The sequence below is a fragment of the Dama dama genome, chromosome 6, assembly GCF_033118175.1.
Source record: "Dama dama isolate Ldn47 chromosome 6, ASM3311817v1, whole genome shotgun sequence".
Taxonomy (NCBI): domain Eukaryota; kingdom Metazoa; phylum Chordata; class Mammalia; order Artiodactyla; family Cervidae; genus Dama; species Dama dama.
In genome coordinates, this window is record NC_083686.1 from 25,262,963 (window position 1) to 25,278,685 (window position 15,723).

At 40.1% G+C, this 15,723-nt stretch overlaps 1 protein-coding gene and 1 non-coding gene across 2 annotated transcripts in view; one reads left to right on the plus strand and one right to left on the minus strand.

Moving 5' to 3' along the window:
- The window catches only part of SCARB2 (scavenger receptor class B member 2), a 79,312-nt gene that overhangs the window by 26,731 nt on the left and 36,858 nt on the right, over positions 1 to 15,723 (plus strand). The gene's annotated exons all lie outside the window — the stretch shown is intronic.
- LOC133058934 (U6 spliceosomal RNA) lies at positions 4,230 to 4,336 on the minus strand. The gene has a single exon (XR_009693442.1). It is a non-coding gene; the product is annotated as a U6 spliceosomal RNA (small nuclear RNA).

Sequence of the window (15,723 nt, forward strand, 5' to 3'; positions counted from 1 at the left end):
TCCTGTTTGTTTTGCAGTTTTAACAATTTTTTAACGGTGATTAAAAAAAAAAAATAGAAAATATGCCATCTTTACCATTTTGAAGTGCAATTCAATAGTTTTAAATATATTCATATTGTTGTAAAAACAGATCTGCAGAAATTTTTCCTCTTGCAGATCTGAAGCTGTTATAGCCATTATATCAATCACACCCCTTCCTCTTCTCCCCTCAGCTCCTAGGAACCCCCATTCTGCTTTGTTTCTATGAATTTGACCATTGTAGATACCTCATATAAATGGAATCATACAGTATTTGTCTTTTGCTATGTTTAACTAAATTCCTTTGAGTGGGGAGGTTGACTGGACTCCCTGCAAGAATAAACTCACCTGAGAACTAAAGGAAAACCCCAACAGTCTTCCCTCTGGGTCTTCTGGGCCTGTTCCCGTGATCGTTATCCTCATCTGAAAAAAAGACATAGGCTCTAATCATAACCCAAAGAAATCCAATACTTCATGAAGACACTTTATGGGCCATGGCGTCTGCTGCCTTCATGTGCTGTTGTAGATGTGGTCATGGGGGTAAATAAATCCTAGAAGTGAAATACTGTCCAACTGTCACCATACTCCCTAATGTTCCCACCTTAGAGGGACCTAAACTGACTCTGGAGGGAAGCCTGGGACCATCTCACAGGAGTCCTTAGCCCATGATTCAGAGATCCCCAGAGGTTAGTGCATAGCACTCAAGGTGGTCTGTGACTTGGGGAGAGATATTTCCGTTCATTTTCATTGGTAGTGGTTTAGTCGCTAGGTCATATCCAGCTCTTGCAACCCCATGGACTGTAGTCCCTGCAAGCTGCTGTGTCCATGGGATTTCCTGGGCAAGAATACTGGAGTGGCAATTTCCTTTTCCAGGGGATCTTCCCGACTCAGAAATTGAACCCAAGTCTCCTGCATTGCAGGCAGATTCTTTACCAACTGAGCCACCAAAGAATAACCCTGCTTTCATTAACCACTCACTAAAATTTAGCATTTCCTTTGAGTGTGAGTGTAGGCAACAAATCCCAGCAGTGTTACATTACCATGGCTTCACCACTAAGGAAACACAGATACTGTTATGTCTCATGATAGCTGTTACTCAAAATATCATTCATGTTCATGAATACTTCAAAATTATAGTACTTGTTAGACCTGATGCTACATCTTGTTTAAAGTGTCAATAAAGAAGCACACAGTGGGACTTTCCTGGCATCCTGTGGTTCATTTTAGGAAATCTTCTTGAAGATTTTAATTTTTGTAAAAGCATCAGAGTACAACAGTGGCTGTCTATAAATGACAAAAGACTTAAATTAACATGGTTAAAGATTTGATTACAGTGCAGTTGACAAATTTGGTTATTGCCGGGCAGCATTAGAAATTTGAGCATATGCTCCAGGCAAATAGTTCAATTGAGCATTGGTATTTTGGTAGGCCCCTTCCCCTACCAACATTTCATATGTAGTATTGATCCCTTGTCGCTGGTTTAGTTCAGCTATATGGCCACATTGTTCTGTAAATTTTGATTTCCATAATAAATAGTCCCCTCCTGATAAGCAAGCTCTTGCAATTTGTTTCCAATCACTAGGTGGCAAATTTTGACCTCCTAGACTCTCTATCATGGTCTGGGTAAAAGGAGCCGTAGGTCCATATTGAGCACAGGCAATTTTTAATTCCTTTAGTTGTTTGAAAGGTAAAGCTTTATAATACCTTTGGTTTTCATGCCCGAATACCGGGAAAGCAGCGGAGAATCCCTGAACAGTTTCTCCAGCTCTTTGGGCCTGTTGCATAGCCTTTTGCAAGGGGGACAAACTGTGTGATTCATGAGTTATATTCAACAAATTTTCAGGTTTGGAAATAGGTGGAGGATCTAATCCAGCAATAGTTGAGGGTTCATAAGCAGGAGGCGCAGTAGAGATTGCACCAGCGCCTTCATCCCTACCTTCCATTTTTATTTCTTCCTTTATTGTTATTAATAATTTCTTCATGAGTGCCTCCAGACCCTTTGCCGGAGGGGCAGCTGCTGCCTGCACATTCGAATTGTCAGTTACAAGTAATTCCCAATGATCATCCTTATGGTAAGCAGCTGCCTGTTCCTCTAAACTTTCCTCATCCTCTGAAGTCAGCGTTCCCTCATTTTCCTTCAAAGGTTTTGCAGATTCTAATTCAAAGGTTGTGGGTCCTTTCCCTTTAGGAGTGGCATAAACTTTAGGAGTAGCATAAATTGGTTCTTCCGGTGGGAGCATGTGTTTTAATTTACTCCCTTCCTCATGTTCAAATTCAAGGCAGTCTCTTATTAAAGACCATAATGAAAATGTTTCCACAGGAGCCTTATTAGGTCCGTGGAGAGTATAATATGTTTGAATCTGTTTTCCTATCTTTTTCCATATCTCTAAACTCATAGTCCCTTCCTGTGGAAACCAGGGACATACTTCCTCAACAAAACTAAGAAAAGTCTGCAATTTTGTTTTAGTAACCTGCATTCCCCGATCCTTTAACATTGTCTGTAACATATGCACAAACAACTGACGACTATTATCTTGTCCCATGGTTTATACTCTCGACAATATTCCTTCCTGCCCCTCAATATACAAGTACACACACTCTTACTTACCTTAATAGTTTCAACGGGCAGCGGCCGCAAGGAACTTTCGTTGAGCCCCACGTTGGGCGCCACTTGCCAGGCCAGCTGGAAGATTTCAGCGAGCAACACTACGCGTTCCTTTAGGCTAAGAAATAAAGAGACAGAACAGATGGGGTCGAGAGGATCGCTGCAGTCAACGATGATTCTTTATATCTCAGGGTTACATATATACTAAACCAAGAAGAGAGGCATCACAAAGAAAATTCTTCCCCATGTACATCATCTTTAAGATAACAATAACCAGAGCTCTCTCATGGCGCCAAAGACATCCTACTTATCTTAAGGGCAGTCGTGCAAAGCCATCTATCTGCACCTTGTGTGCATTCAAGGCTCACTAATGGTCTGTTAGGAGTTAACTCGGATAGTAAATTTCAGAGGGGTGGCGGGACAGAGAGCTATGTCTGCGAACAGACCCTTGATAATCAATCAAGGCAGCTCCCAGAGTCAGCTTTTTCAAGCCGCTCCCCGCAGGTTATTTCTGTGACAATACAACATTTGAAGAAATAAGTAGAATCATAACTGAAAACATTATACCAGGACATATAGGACATACTAGATTTTTAAGAATTCCATTGATTTTCTAGACTATGTTAATGACATTTACCCATGCAATATAGCCACTTAATTGGCAATGTTTCCCATGTAATTTAACATACCAGATAGACCTAACTAGTTTGATACCTCTTTTGAAGATGTTTTGGGGTTCCTCTTGTTGTAGCCATGCTTTCCGGGAAACAAACTCACTCAGAAGGACAATGCAGATAGTGGAGTGAACTTTATTACACCAGTGGGCCCAAGGCAAAGTCTCCTCTTAGCCAAGGACCTGAACCAGTTTTTGTGAAAACCTTATATACCCTAAGTGTATGTACCCAAACCCACCTCCCCAAATTCCCTGAAACTAGTCTGAACAAAGGAAAAAGAAAGATTCAATCAAAGTGATTCATATGTCTTAAGCCTGGGTAGTTAACAGTGGACAATTATCAATAGACCTGTGGTCATACCCCAATAAGCATAATACAATGTATGATTTTATTCGGTTATGCGGATAATTAGGGTATTCTTTTAGGCAATGGAGAGTCTAGGTACCAGCCCTGGGGCTCTTCCTTTGGGGTCTGGTTTTCCAGTTGGTGTGTCGTTTCCATAGATACTGGGCCTAGAGCTCAAAGTCCACAGTCCGGCCCAAGATGGAGACCTGCTTTCAAGATGGAGCCTGTTCTGTCTGTTTCCTCCTTCACTCTAAGGCATTTGAATGTTAGCTACAGGTCAAAAGAATTTCATTTAGAATTGACTTGGGGAAGTTTGTCAAAGATATCGAAAGTTTACAACACTTGGTCGAATAGGTCACTGTGAAACAACTCTTATTTACTTAACCAAAATGACAAATTACAAAGAACAAATACAGACTGTTACACACATCACTTAAAAGGTAGAGAAACTTTTTTAAAACTGTTATCAAAAGCAAATCAATAGTCCAAGAAAGCTTTGTTCTCTTAACACAGAGAAAAAAACAAATTCTAATTTTGTACTAACTTTTTTTTTTCTAACTTACTTTTTTTTTTTTTTTCTTCTTTTTAAAAATATGGAACGCTTCACGAATTTGTGTGTCATCCTTGCACAGGGGCCATGCTAATCTTCTCTGTATCGTTCCAATTTTAGTATATGTGCTGCCGAAGCGAGCACTCTAACTTACTTTTAATGTTGAAATTTGTTTACTCAGTTAAATTTTATTTTCATCTTAGCCAGTCTCGACCATGTATGAAACTCCTTCTTTTCAGGGTTCCTTTCCCACAATGCTTTTAAAACTTTCCTTTTTGTCTTCAGGTTTTGTCCTATGCTTTCCTTTTCTTTCTCTCTCTCCAGGACAAAATACCTTCTTTTCCCTTAACAAAATGCATTTCTATTCCTTATATTTTATTTCCTTTCATACAAAGATGTTTTCCTTATTAATTTGTGTAGTTTTAATTACATATATTAATTAGAATTCTTAACCTTTAAAACCTTAATTTCTTTCTCCAAGAATATATACAGTGGCCAACAGGCACATGAAAAGATGCTCAGCATTGCTATTATTAGAGAAATGCACATCAAAACTACAATGAGGTCAGGGTGTCCATCATCAAAAAGTCTGTAAATAATGCTGGAGAGGGTGTGGAGAAGAGGGTACCTACTTTCACTGTTGGTGAGAATGTAAATTGGTACAGCAACTAGGGAGAATCATAAGGAAGTTCCTTAAAAAGCTAAAAATAGAACTACTGTATGATCCAGCAATCCCCAAACCCTGGGCATGTATCCAAAAAAGATGAAAAATCTAATTCAAAAACATACATGTACCCCAGTGTTCATAGCAGCAGTATATAGAATAGTTAAGTCATGGAAGCAACCTAAACATCCATTGGCAGATGAATGGATAAAGATGATGATGTGTGTGTGTGTAGTAGAATACTACTCATCAATAAAAAGGGATGAGATATTACCATTTGCAGCAACACAGATGAACCTAGAGATTATCGTACTAACTGAAGTAAGTCAAAGTCAAATATTATATGATACCACATACATGTACTATTTAAAAAAAATACAAATTATCTTATTTATGAAACAGAAACTTACAGACATAGAAAACAAACTATGATTACCAAAGGGGAAAGGGGATAGGGAGGAATAAATTAGGAGTATGAGATTAACAGATACACACTACTGTATTTAAAATAGATAAACAATAAGAACTTACTGTATAGCATAGGAAATTATATTCAGTATCTTGTAATAACCTATAAAGGATAAGAATCTGAAAAAGGATATTTATATCCACACATATCTACATATATACATGTATATTTATATCTATCTAAATCACTTTGCCATACACCTGAAACTAACACAGTATTGTAAAATCAAGTACACCTCAGTAAAAAATTTTTAAACCTTATTTCTAGTGAAAACTAAGAAGTAAGCAATTATGAAATTTTGCATTAGCATTCTGTAGATTGACAAACATAAAATACCACTTATACTTTTTAAAAACGTGCCCTTTTTTTTTTTGCTCAAGAAGAATACATTTTATTTCTATTTTATTTTATTTCTATTCTGATTTTTTTTCAATTTATTTTATTTTTTTATTAGTTGGAGGCTAATTACTTCACAACATTTCAGTGGGTTTTGTCATACATTGATATGAATCAGCCATAGATTTACACGTATTCCCCATCCCGATCCCCCCTCCCACCTCCCTCTCCACCCGATTCTTCTGGGTCTTCCCAGTGCACCAGGCCCGAGCACTTGTCTCATACATCCCACCTGGGCTGGTGATCTGTTTCACCATAGATAGTATACATGCTGTTCTTTTGAAATATCCCACCCTCACCTTCTCCCACAGAGTTCAAAAGTCTGTTCTGTATTTCTGTGTCTCTTTTTCTGTTTTGCATATAGGGTTGTCGTTACCATCTTTCTAAATTCCATATATATGTATTAGTATGCTGTAATGTTCTTTATCTTTCTGGCTTACTTCACTCTGTATAATGGGCTCCAGTTTCATCCATCTCATTAGGACTGATTCAAATGAATTCTTTTTAACGGCTGAGTAATATTCCATGGTGTATATGTACCACAGCTTCCTTATCCATTCATCTGCTGATGGGCATCTAGGTTGCTTCCATGTCCTGGCTATTATAAACAGTGCTGCGATGAACATTGGGGTGCACGTATCTCTTTCAGCTCTGGTTTCCTCAGTGTGTATGCCCAGAAGTGGGATTGCTGGGTCATATGGCAGTTCTATTTCCAGTTTTTTAAGAAATCTCCACACTGTTTTCCACAGCGGCTGTACTAGTTTGCATTCCCACCAACAGTGTAAGAGGGTTCCCTTTTCTCCACACCCTCTCCAGCATTTATTGCTTGTGGACTTTTGGATAGCAGCCATTCTGACTGGCATGAAATGGTACCTCATTGTGGTTTTGATTTGCATTTCTCTGATGATGAGTGATGTTGAGCATCTTTTCATGTGTTTGTTAGCCATCTGTATGTCTTCTTTGGAGAAATGTCTGTTTAGTTCTTTGGCCCATTTTTTGATTGGGTCATTTATTTTTCTGGAATTGAGCTGCAGGAGTTGCTTGTATATTTTTGAGATTAATCCTTTGTCTGTTTCTTCATTTGCTATTATTTTCTCCCAATCTGAGGGCTGTCTTTTCACCTTACTTATAGTTTCCTTTGTAGTGCAAAAGCTTTCAAGTTTCATTAGGTCCCATTTGTTTAGTTTTGCTTTTATTTCCAATATTCTGGGAGGTGGGTCATAGAGGAACTTGCTGTGATTTATGTCAGAGAGTGTTTTGCCTATGTTCTCCTCTAGGAGTTTTATAGTTTCTGGTCTTACATTTAGATCTTTAATCCATTTTGAGTTTATTTTTGTGTATGGTGTTAGAAAGTGTTCTAGTTTCATTCTTTTACAAGTGGTTGACCAGTTTTCCCAGCACCACTTGTTAAAGAGGTTGTCGTTTTTCCATTGTATATCCTTGCCTCCTTTGTCAAAGATAAGGTGTCCATAGGTTCGTGGATTTATCTCTGGGCTTTCTATTCTGTTCCATTGATCTATATTTCTGTCTTTGTGCCAGTACCATACTGTCTTGATGACTGTGGCTTTGTAGTAGAGTCTGAAGTCAGGCAGGTTGATTCCTCCAGTTCCATTCTTCTTTCTCAAGATTACTTTGGCTATTCGAGGTTTTTTGTATTTCCATACAAATTGTGAAATTCTTTGGTCTAGTTCTGTGAAAAATACCGTTGGTAGCTTGATAGGGATTGCATTGAATCTATAGATTGCTTTGGGTAGAATAGCCATTTTGACAATATTGATTCTTCCAGTCCATGAACACGGTATGTTTTTCCATCTGTTTGTGTCCTCTTTGATTTCTTTCATCAGTGTTTTATAGTTTTCTATGAAGAGGTCTTTTGTTTCTTTAGGTAGATATACTCCTAAGTATTTTTTTCTTTTTGTTGCAATGGTGAATGGTATTGTTTCCTTAATTTCTCTTTCTGTTTTTTCATTGAAAAACGTGCCCTTTTTATGGAAAAATTTTCAGTGTGGCACAAAACATATTTATTAATGGTCCTCAATATCTTTATGGGATTCCCTGGTGTCTCAGCTGGGAAAGCATCCACCCCCAATGCGGGAGACCTGGGTTCAGTCCCTGGGTTGAGAAGATCCCCTGGAGAAGGGAAAGGCTACCCACTCCAATATTCTGGCCTGGAGAATTCCACAGACTGGTTGCAAAGAGTCGGACATGACTGAGTGACTTTCACTTTCTAATATCTTTAATTTCTCTGTAAAAGGAAACCTAGTTTTAAGTAAGTAACATTTTAATATCTTACTTTATTTGGGGATGATCTAGATATTTAGTACATTTCCATCATTTAACTTAACTTAGCAAAACTAAAAGTTTCAGGTTACCAAAAATCTGGAGAAACTTATTTAAGTAGATATACCGTAAAACATAATTCTTAAAGAGTTCACTAAAGGCTGTTATCCCATTTGCATCTATTGAATTCATTTGGTCTCAACAATCATATTTATTTTACCCGTGAAAACTTCAGGAGACATCAGACCAAATTAGCCATCATTCCAAGCTATTTTTCTTGCTGATAAATTTTATAAGAGAAATAATATGAACATATTTGACTATGTGCAATAAAAGTAATGCATGTCTGTATTAATTAAACCAACAAACTTAAACTTTAAACCAAGTATTAATGTTGAATATTCCCCAGGTCACATGAACCTGAAATTCATTTGGGTTATTTCTAATACAGTTAGAAATACTTAATTTCTAAGCGCTTACTTTTAAGTCAATTAACCAGAGCTCCTTTATAAATTAATATTGATGATACTGTCTGGAGGTAGAGACAGATCTATAATGTACACACAGACATGTAACAGACATAATCAGAGATCTCATAACTTCTTTTTATAACTTAGTCATCATGTATTACAATACGAGTTTATAAAGAACAGTTGGAATAAGTTAAATTTATTTGCTTAGATGACTTTTTACAGGGACAATTGCTTTCAGTTCCCCAGAGAACTGTTCTACTGCCTAAATGGTATCAAATGATTCATTCATCCAACTACATTTTCCTTAATTTGCTTCTTTGTTTAATCAGTGGGAAGATTTCCAACTAGTGGAAATCAGGAGTTCTGTGTTCTAGAACTCTAGGGTTCATTTTATCATGCCTACAAAAGTTTGCACAAGGCATTCCACAAAGGTCCTCTTTCTGAGGGCACAAGTCAAATCCAGAGCACTTTTCCATAGGGGAAAAAAAGGGGAAATCTCCACTATTCCTTTATTAACCCCTGGATATTAGCCCCAGGTTTTGTTTCATATTGTGTGGACTCAGGTAAACTCTATTGGTTTCCTTTAATATGTTTAACTAGCATTAGTTCAGTTCAGTTCAGTTCAGTCGCTCAGTTGTGTCCGACACTTTGCAACCCCATGAATCGCAGCACGCCAGGCCTCCCTGTCCGTCACCAACTCCCAGAGTTTACTCAAACTCATGCCCATCGAGTCGGTGATGCCATCCAGCCATCTCATCCTCTGTCGTCCCCTTCTCCTCCTGCCCCCAATCCCTCCCAGCATCAGGGTCTTTTCCAATGAGTCAACCCTTTGCATGAGGTGGCCAAAGTACTGGAGTTTCAGCTTCAGCATCAGTCCTTCCAATGAACACCCAGGACTGATCTCCTTTAGGATGGACTGGTTGGATCTCCTTGCAGTCCAAGGGACTCTCAAGAGTCTTCTCCAGCACCACAGTTCAAAAGCATCAATTTTTCGGCACTCAGCAAGTATTACCTTAGGGTCAGATATAGATGCTCTGTGATATAATGCCAGGCAGGGAAAGCTTTCCCTAGTGAGACATAATGTTTATCTCACAATATAATCAGGCAAAAGAGATGTAACCGTCTCACATAAAGCCCATTCAAATAGGTCAACTTTTAAAAAATAAAATTTTATCTCATTTTTAGCAATTCTTACACATTTAACTTTAGCCAAGGGATACCCTTTTGTCAATCCTTGCTTGTGCATGCTTGCCCAGTCATATCCAAATCTTTTGGCCCCATGGACTGTAGTCCTCCAGGCTCCTCTGTCCACGGGATTCTCCAGGCAAGAATACTGGAGTGGGTTGCCATTTCCTCCTCCAGGGAATCTTCCCAATCCAGGGATCGAACCTGAGTCTTCTGCGGCTCCTATGTTGGCAGGCAGATTCTTTACCACTTCGCCACCTGGGAAGCCCCAACTTGATTAACTGTCCCAAATGTTACCCCAAGCAACTGCTAGTCAGGTATCTTGGTATAATTTTCTTCCAACATTAAAAAAAAATTTTTTTAACTGGGGTAAATAAATCAGACTTGTTTGGGGCCCCTTTAATGTTGAGGGGCCAATAGGGGTCTCTTTGGTGCATTTAACTTCAGGTAGTGTTGGTTCAGATTATTTGTTTTTTGTTTTTGTTTGGCTGTGCTGTGTGGTTTGTGAGATCTTACTTCCCTGATCAGAGATTGAATCCAGGACATTGGCAGTGAAAGCCCAGAATCCTAACCACCTAATCCTTAGACCACCAGGGAATTCCCTAAAGCCTTTGTTTTAATCTCATCAATGTCCATTTTTTTTATCCCATTTTAAAATCACCATCTAAAGATTTCTATCCTGTTGGGATGATTTCTATCCGGTTAAGGATGAGTCCCTATAAAATTTCCACCTTATTGGGAAGCAGTCTTGTGACTTTCTCCTCAGCATTTCCTATTCCCTTGATAATTAACCTGGTCAATGTTAATTAACCTAATATTTTTATTCGTACCCTAAAGACCCATCAAGGGAAAGCCATGACCACAAATAAGGCTTTCCAAATAGTTTTGTTTTAAAATATGGGAATTCTTAAGTTACATTTTTTTGTATCTGCCTTTTAATTTGCTCTTTTCATGGGCACCAAGAAAACAGCTGTTTATAATACGGGCTCCCTAAAAATTTACCAATTTAGAAGTTTATTCAATTTAAAGGACCATTGTCTGGCACTGATAAGTAATATCTTAATAGGGATAACGAGTAAGACATGGCGGTGCTCAGCGGCTTCAGTCTTTGTGACCCCGTGGACTGTAGCCCGCCAGGCTCCTCTGCCCGCCGGATTCTCCAGGCAAGAACACTGGAGGGGCTGCCCTGGGTTCTCCTACAGGGAATCTTCCCCACCGAGGGATTGAACCTGAATCTCTTATGCCTCCTTCAGGTTCTTTACCACTAGCACCACCTGGGAAGCCCTAAGACACAACCGACGCCCCCATTGAGAGTGCAAAGGATGCGCCTTTAGCCCCTCTGATGGGTTTTTGTTATCATTTAGTGGATCTGATCTCTGTCGCTTGTGAATTTGCCATTGTTACCCTACATAGGAAAGACAACTTTCCAAAAGCTCTGCCCAAACCTACCCCTCCGCCCCCCACCCCCAGCCAGTTGATAGCCTCACAGGTTCCCTCCTGACTGAGTCAGCTGTGTGTCTGCAGAAAAGGGGAGGCCTTGGGGTCCCCCACTGGTCACTATGGACTGGTCTGGGGGTGGGAGTCTGTGCGGTGGGGAAGACCATGCTGGGCAGTGCTGGGCTTGACTGATTGATCGGACACAGCTTACGGTGTTATGTTTCCCAACGTTGTCATATAGTCATGAGTCCAGAATATTAATGTTTGTGGGAAAATATGGTGGAAGTTCCACTCGTAGATTAAAAAAAAAAAACGGTCAGTCTGGTTTAAGGAATGTATGTGTTTTTTTACATTTTTATTAAGCTGTGGATTGAGCAGTCCTGGGACAGGTCTGTTGACACAAACTTGATTTGCCTCGTGATCCTATTGCTTAGTGACCTAGTTGCCTAAATTTGTGTCTTCAGTGACTTTTGCATCCTTTTTGAGGTTTTTCATTTTGTCAGGTTTCTGTTTGTATTTTGCCTACTATTTGACATTTCAAGCATTTAAAAAGTTTATTTGTCCAAAGGCCCTCTCAAGTCATGTTCATGTTTCTAAGATGTAGTTACTAAATTTACAATATCCCAATAAGTATCTCCTTTTTTACTTTCTGAGTTTTGCTGTTTGGATTGTTAATTTCTTTTATAATGTCATATTACTGCTTTGATAATAAGGAAAAAGATGTGAGAGATAAGCATTTCATAAGTGTTTTTTTTTAATTCACTGACCATTAAGTTATACTGGATTATAAAGTAATCAACATGTACAATATCATATACAGCTGCTGCTGCTGCTAAGTCGCTTCAGTCGTGTCTGACTCTGTGTGACCCCATAGACGGCAGCCCACCAGGCTCCCCCGTCCCTGGGATTCTCCAGGCATCATATACGGCATTACCTTTAAAGGTGTAAACTATATTTTATATTATAAAAATAATATATATAAGTAGCAAAGATAAAGTTGAAAGCACAGTAAATTAAAAAACTACTGCTACCCTCCATGGTTTCACTGTCTCAAAGATAACCAGTGCTAATGGATATATCCTCGTTTTTCCATGAATGGGTTTCACTTTTACATGGTTATACTGTATATACTTATTTATGTTCATGTGCGTGTGTGCATGCTCAGTCACTCAGCTGTGTCCGACGCTTTGTGACCTCATGGACTGTAGCCCATCAGGCTTCTCTGACCATGGAATTTCCGAGTCAAGAATACTGGAGTGGTTGCCATTTCCTATTCCAGGGAATCTTCCTAACCCAGGGATCAAACCTAAGTTGCCTTCATTTAGCTGCATTGGCAGGCAGATTCTTTACCACTGCACCACCTGGGAAGCATGTTCATATACATACGTCTATATTCTACTCACTTAATATTAGGTGATAGGTATTTTCCCATGTATGTCTTTGTCTTGTTTATACAAATACATTTTTGTGATAATACTCAAGAGCTGGAAGGAATATATTACTACACTTCCCCACTCACTTCTTCTTAGACATGTTGGTCAGTTCTTGTTCCATCCTTTGATTACCACGTGGATTCAATGTTCTCCTCATGTTTGCCAACCAGTTGTGTTTTCACTTTGTTAGTTCTTGTCCTTTCCCAGTTTTCCTATCTGGGAAACTGGGTGTATTCATGGGATTTATAAACTTTTTATATAATAATGATATTAATCCTTTGTTATAATTGTGGCAACTGTTTGTCTGTTGTTTGCCTTTTAAAGATTTACATGTAACCAAATCTCTTCTTTAATGAACATTTCTATCATTTCTGAGCTTGAAAAGTCATACTTCCTTCAAAGGTTTAAGTCTATTTTCTTGTATTCGCCCGCCCCCCCTCCTCCCCCGGGCCATTTAATTTCTTATGGATTTGTTTCCTCGCAATTTAGCCAAGGTAGGAATTCTATTTAAAGTTTCAAATGCTGTTCTGTTATTCCTTTGGTTTTTACCTCAACTCTGAGCCAAACTATATAAATGCCAAAGAGATGATAGAAAAAATTTAAATGCCATGGTTATTGTTTCCATTATTTTAAGAGAATGCTTATCTCTTTTTTTATAAATCCGACTGGCTCTTTTCTGATCTTTTTTTCCCCCCTCCAAATAGAAATAGAAATAGCTTTTTAGCTAAATCAGATTTTTTTAAAAATCAAAAGGAAGAAAAATATCTGCCTTTTTATCCTGTACAAAAAGGAAGTGACCAGGTGGGCTTTAAATGCACGTACAGTCCTGATGAGCCAGCCAAATCAGGGTGGCACTTGGAGGATGGAGGAACCATTTCCATCTTCAAGAGTAAAGCTGTTTCTTGTACACCTCTAACAAACATGGGCTACCACCACCCTGGATCCAGTGCGTTTTCTCTTTGTTCTGCTCTGGGCTCCGGCTTCCAGTCTTTAACCCGGCCGACCAAGGCAGTGGGGCCGGAAGGTTCGGACCGCGCGGCCCCGACCCGGACTCGGCCCGCCTCCCCGCTCCGCCCTGTCTTGGGGGCCCGCCCCTCGACCCTTCCCAGCCACGCCCCCAAGCGGCGGGCTGCTCTTTCTAAACCGCCTCCGCCGTGTGTAACCTTCCGCCCCACCGCAGTTTTCTCGCGCTCCACTTAAGAAACACATCCTGTGCGGCTGTGGGGCGCCGCCTGCCTCGTTCTCGCTCTGCTTCTCTGTTCGGGAGCCCCTTCACCCCCCACCTGGGAGCTGACTCCTTGCAGAGCTGAGTGCGCTCTTGCCCCGCGTTCCCCCGGGGCGCCGTTTCCAGTCGCCGCCCCTACTCTGGCCTGACACCTTGGGGTCAGCGTCAGAGCTCTTCCTACCTGTGAGCTAGTCCTGTCAACAGCAGCCTGCTCCGCTCTGCCTTGGATTCTGAGGACAGGACCCAGATCTTAACATCTCTGCATCTGGAGAACTTAGCACAAGCCCCCCTCCCATTTGGTACTAGAAGCTAATGTTTCCTAAAGCACTTGGTATGTGCTCGGTAGTATTCTGACTGGATGACAAGCTTCTGTGGGTTTAATTCTCATGGCAGCCCTACAAGGAAAGTGAGAGTGTTAGTCACTCAGTCATGACCAACGCTTAGCGACGCCATGGACTGTGCCCCCTCCCGCCACCCCGCCCCGGCTCCTCTGTCCATGGAATTCTCCGGGCAAGGATACTGGAGTGGGTAGTCATTCCCTTCTCCAGAGGATCTTCCTGACCCAGGGATCAAATCCGGGTCTCCTGCATTGCAGGCGGATTCTTTACCGTCTGAGCCATCAGGGAAGCCTGCCTTACAAGGAAGGGATGCTATTATTTCCACTTGATAGATGAGGAAACCAAGGCATGAAGCTAGTAACAGATGAAGCCAGGATTAAATGCAAAGCCTGGCAGTCAGATCTCAAGCCGCACTTTACCCAGTGTGTTCAGCCACTTCTTACAGGAATCCTCAACAGAGAGCCTTGGGTGAATGGAGGACAGAAACGACAAGGGAGATAGGATTATGTGGTGATATTGAATGTATCTAGTTTATCCAACACCTCTGAGAAATTAGATACCGCAGAGATGTTAGTTTTTCAACTGATTAAAATGATTGCTTTTGATTTCCTGATCTCAGGCATTATTGTTTGCCTTTTGTGAGGTGAGGTTTTTGCCTGAACCTTCAGGGGTTTAAAAAAAATTTTTTTTGTTTGTTTATTTTAAAAAGTAAAAACTTCTTTAAAAATGATTTTAAATGAAGTAATCTCAAATCAATCATTTATTTTCCTGCCATATTAAAATAACTCATGGGGGCATAACTCGACCTTTTCTGAGTGACTAGAACCATCATTGTGATTAGCAAATAGTAAACTGTATTCTGAGCCTGTGCTGTCCTGGACCTTTGACATCAGTAGGATTTATTATCAGCTTGTAAGTAGCAGGGACCATATGCAGGTAGTTTTGTTATTGTTCAGTTGCTCAAGGTCACGTCCGACGCTTTGCAACCCCACAGACTGCAGCCCTCCAGGCTTCCCTGTCCTTCACTATTTCCCCAAGTTTGCTCAAACTCATGTCCATTGAGTCGATGATCCCATCCAACCGTCTCCTCTTCTGTCGTCTCGTTCTCCTTCTGCCTTCAGTCTTTCCCAGCATCAGGGATTTTTCCAGTGAGTTGGCTCTTCCTATCAGGTGGCCAAAGTATTGGAGCTTCAGCTTCAGCATCAGCCCTTCCAATGAATATTCACAGTTGATTTCCTTTTGGGTTGACTGGTTTGATCTTGCTGTCCAAGGGACTCTCAAGAGTCCTCTGTGAAATCAAAAAGCATAGTGTGGTCAAACCTTTGGAAGAGCTGTGCAGTCTCAGATATTTATATTACTGTGCATAACTTACTGTTTAGTACTAGAGAAAAACAGAGACTCATCTACTTTCATGCACATGTAGGTAAGCATTTGTTTCTTGTTTGCTTGTCTTATTATTTTAAAATCTAGAACAGGTTTAAGAGGCATACTGGTTTCTTTTCCTTCCCACCCCCCACTTTTTTAAATTGTAGTATAATTGCTTTACAATGTTGGGTTCATTTCTGTTGTACAACTATGTGAGTCAGCTGTATATATACATAGATCCCTTCCCTTTGAACCTCTCTTCCAGC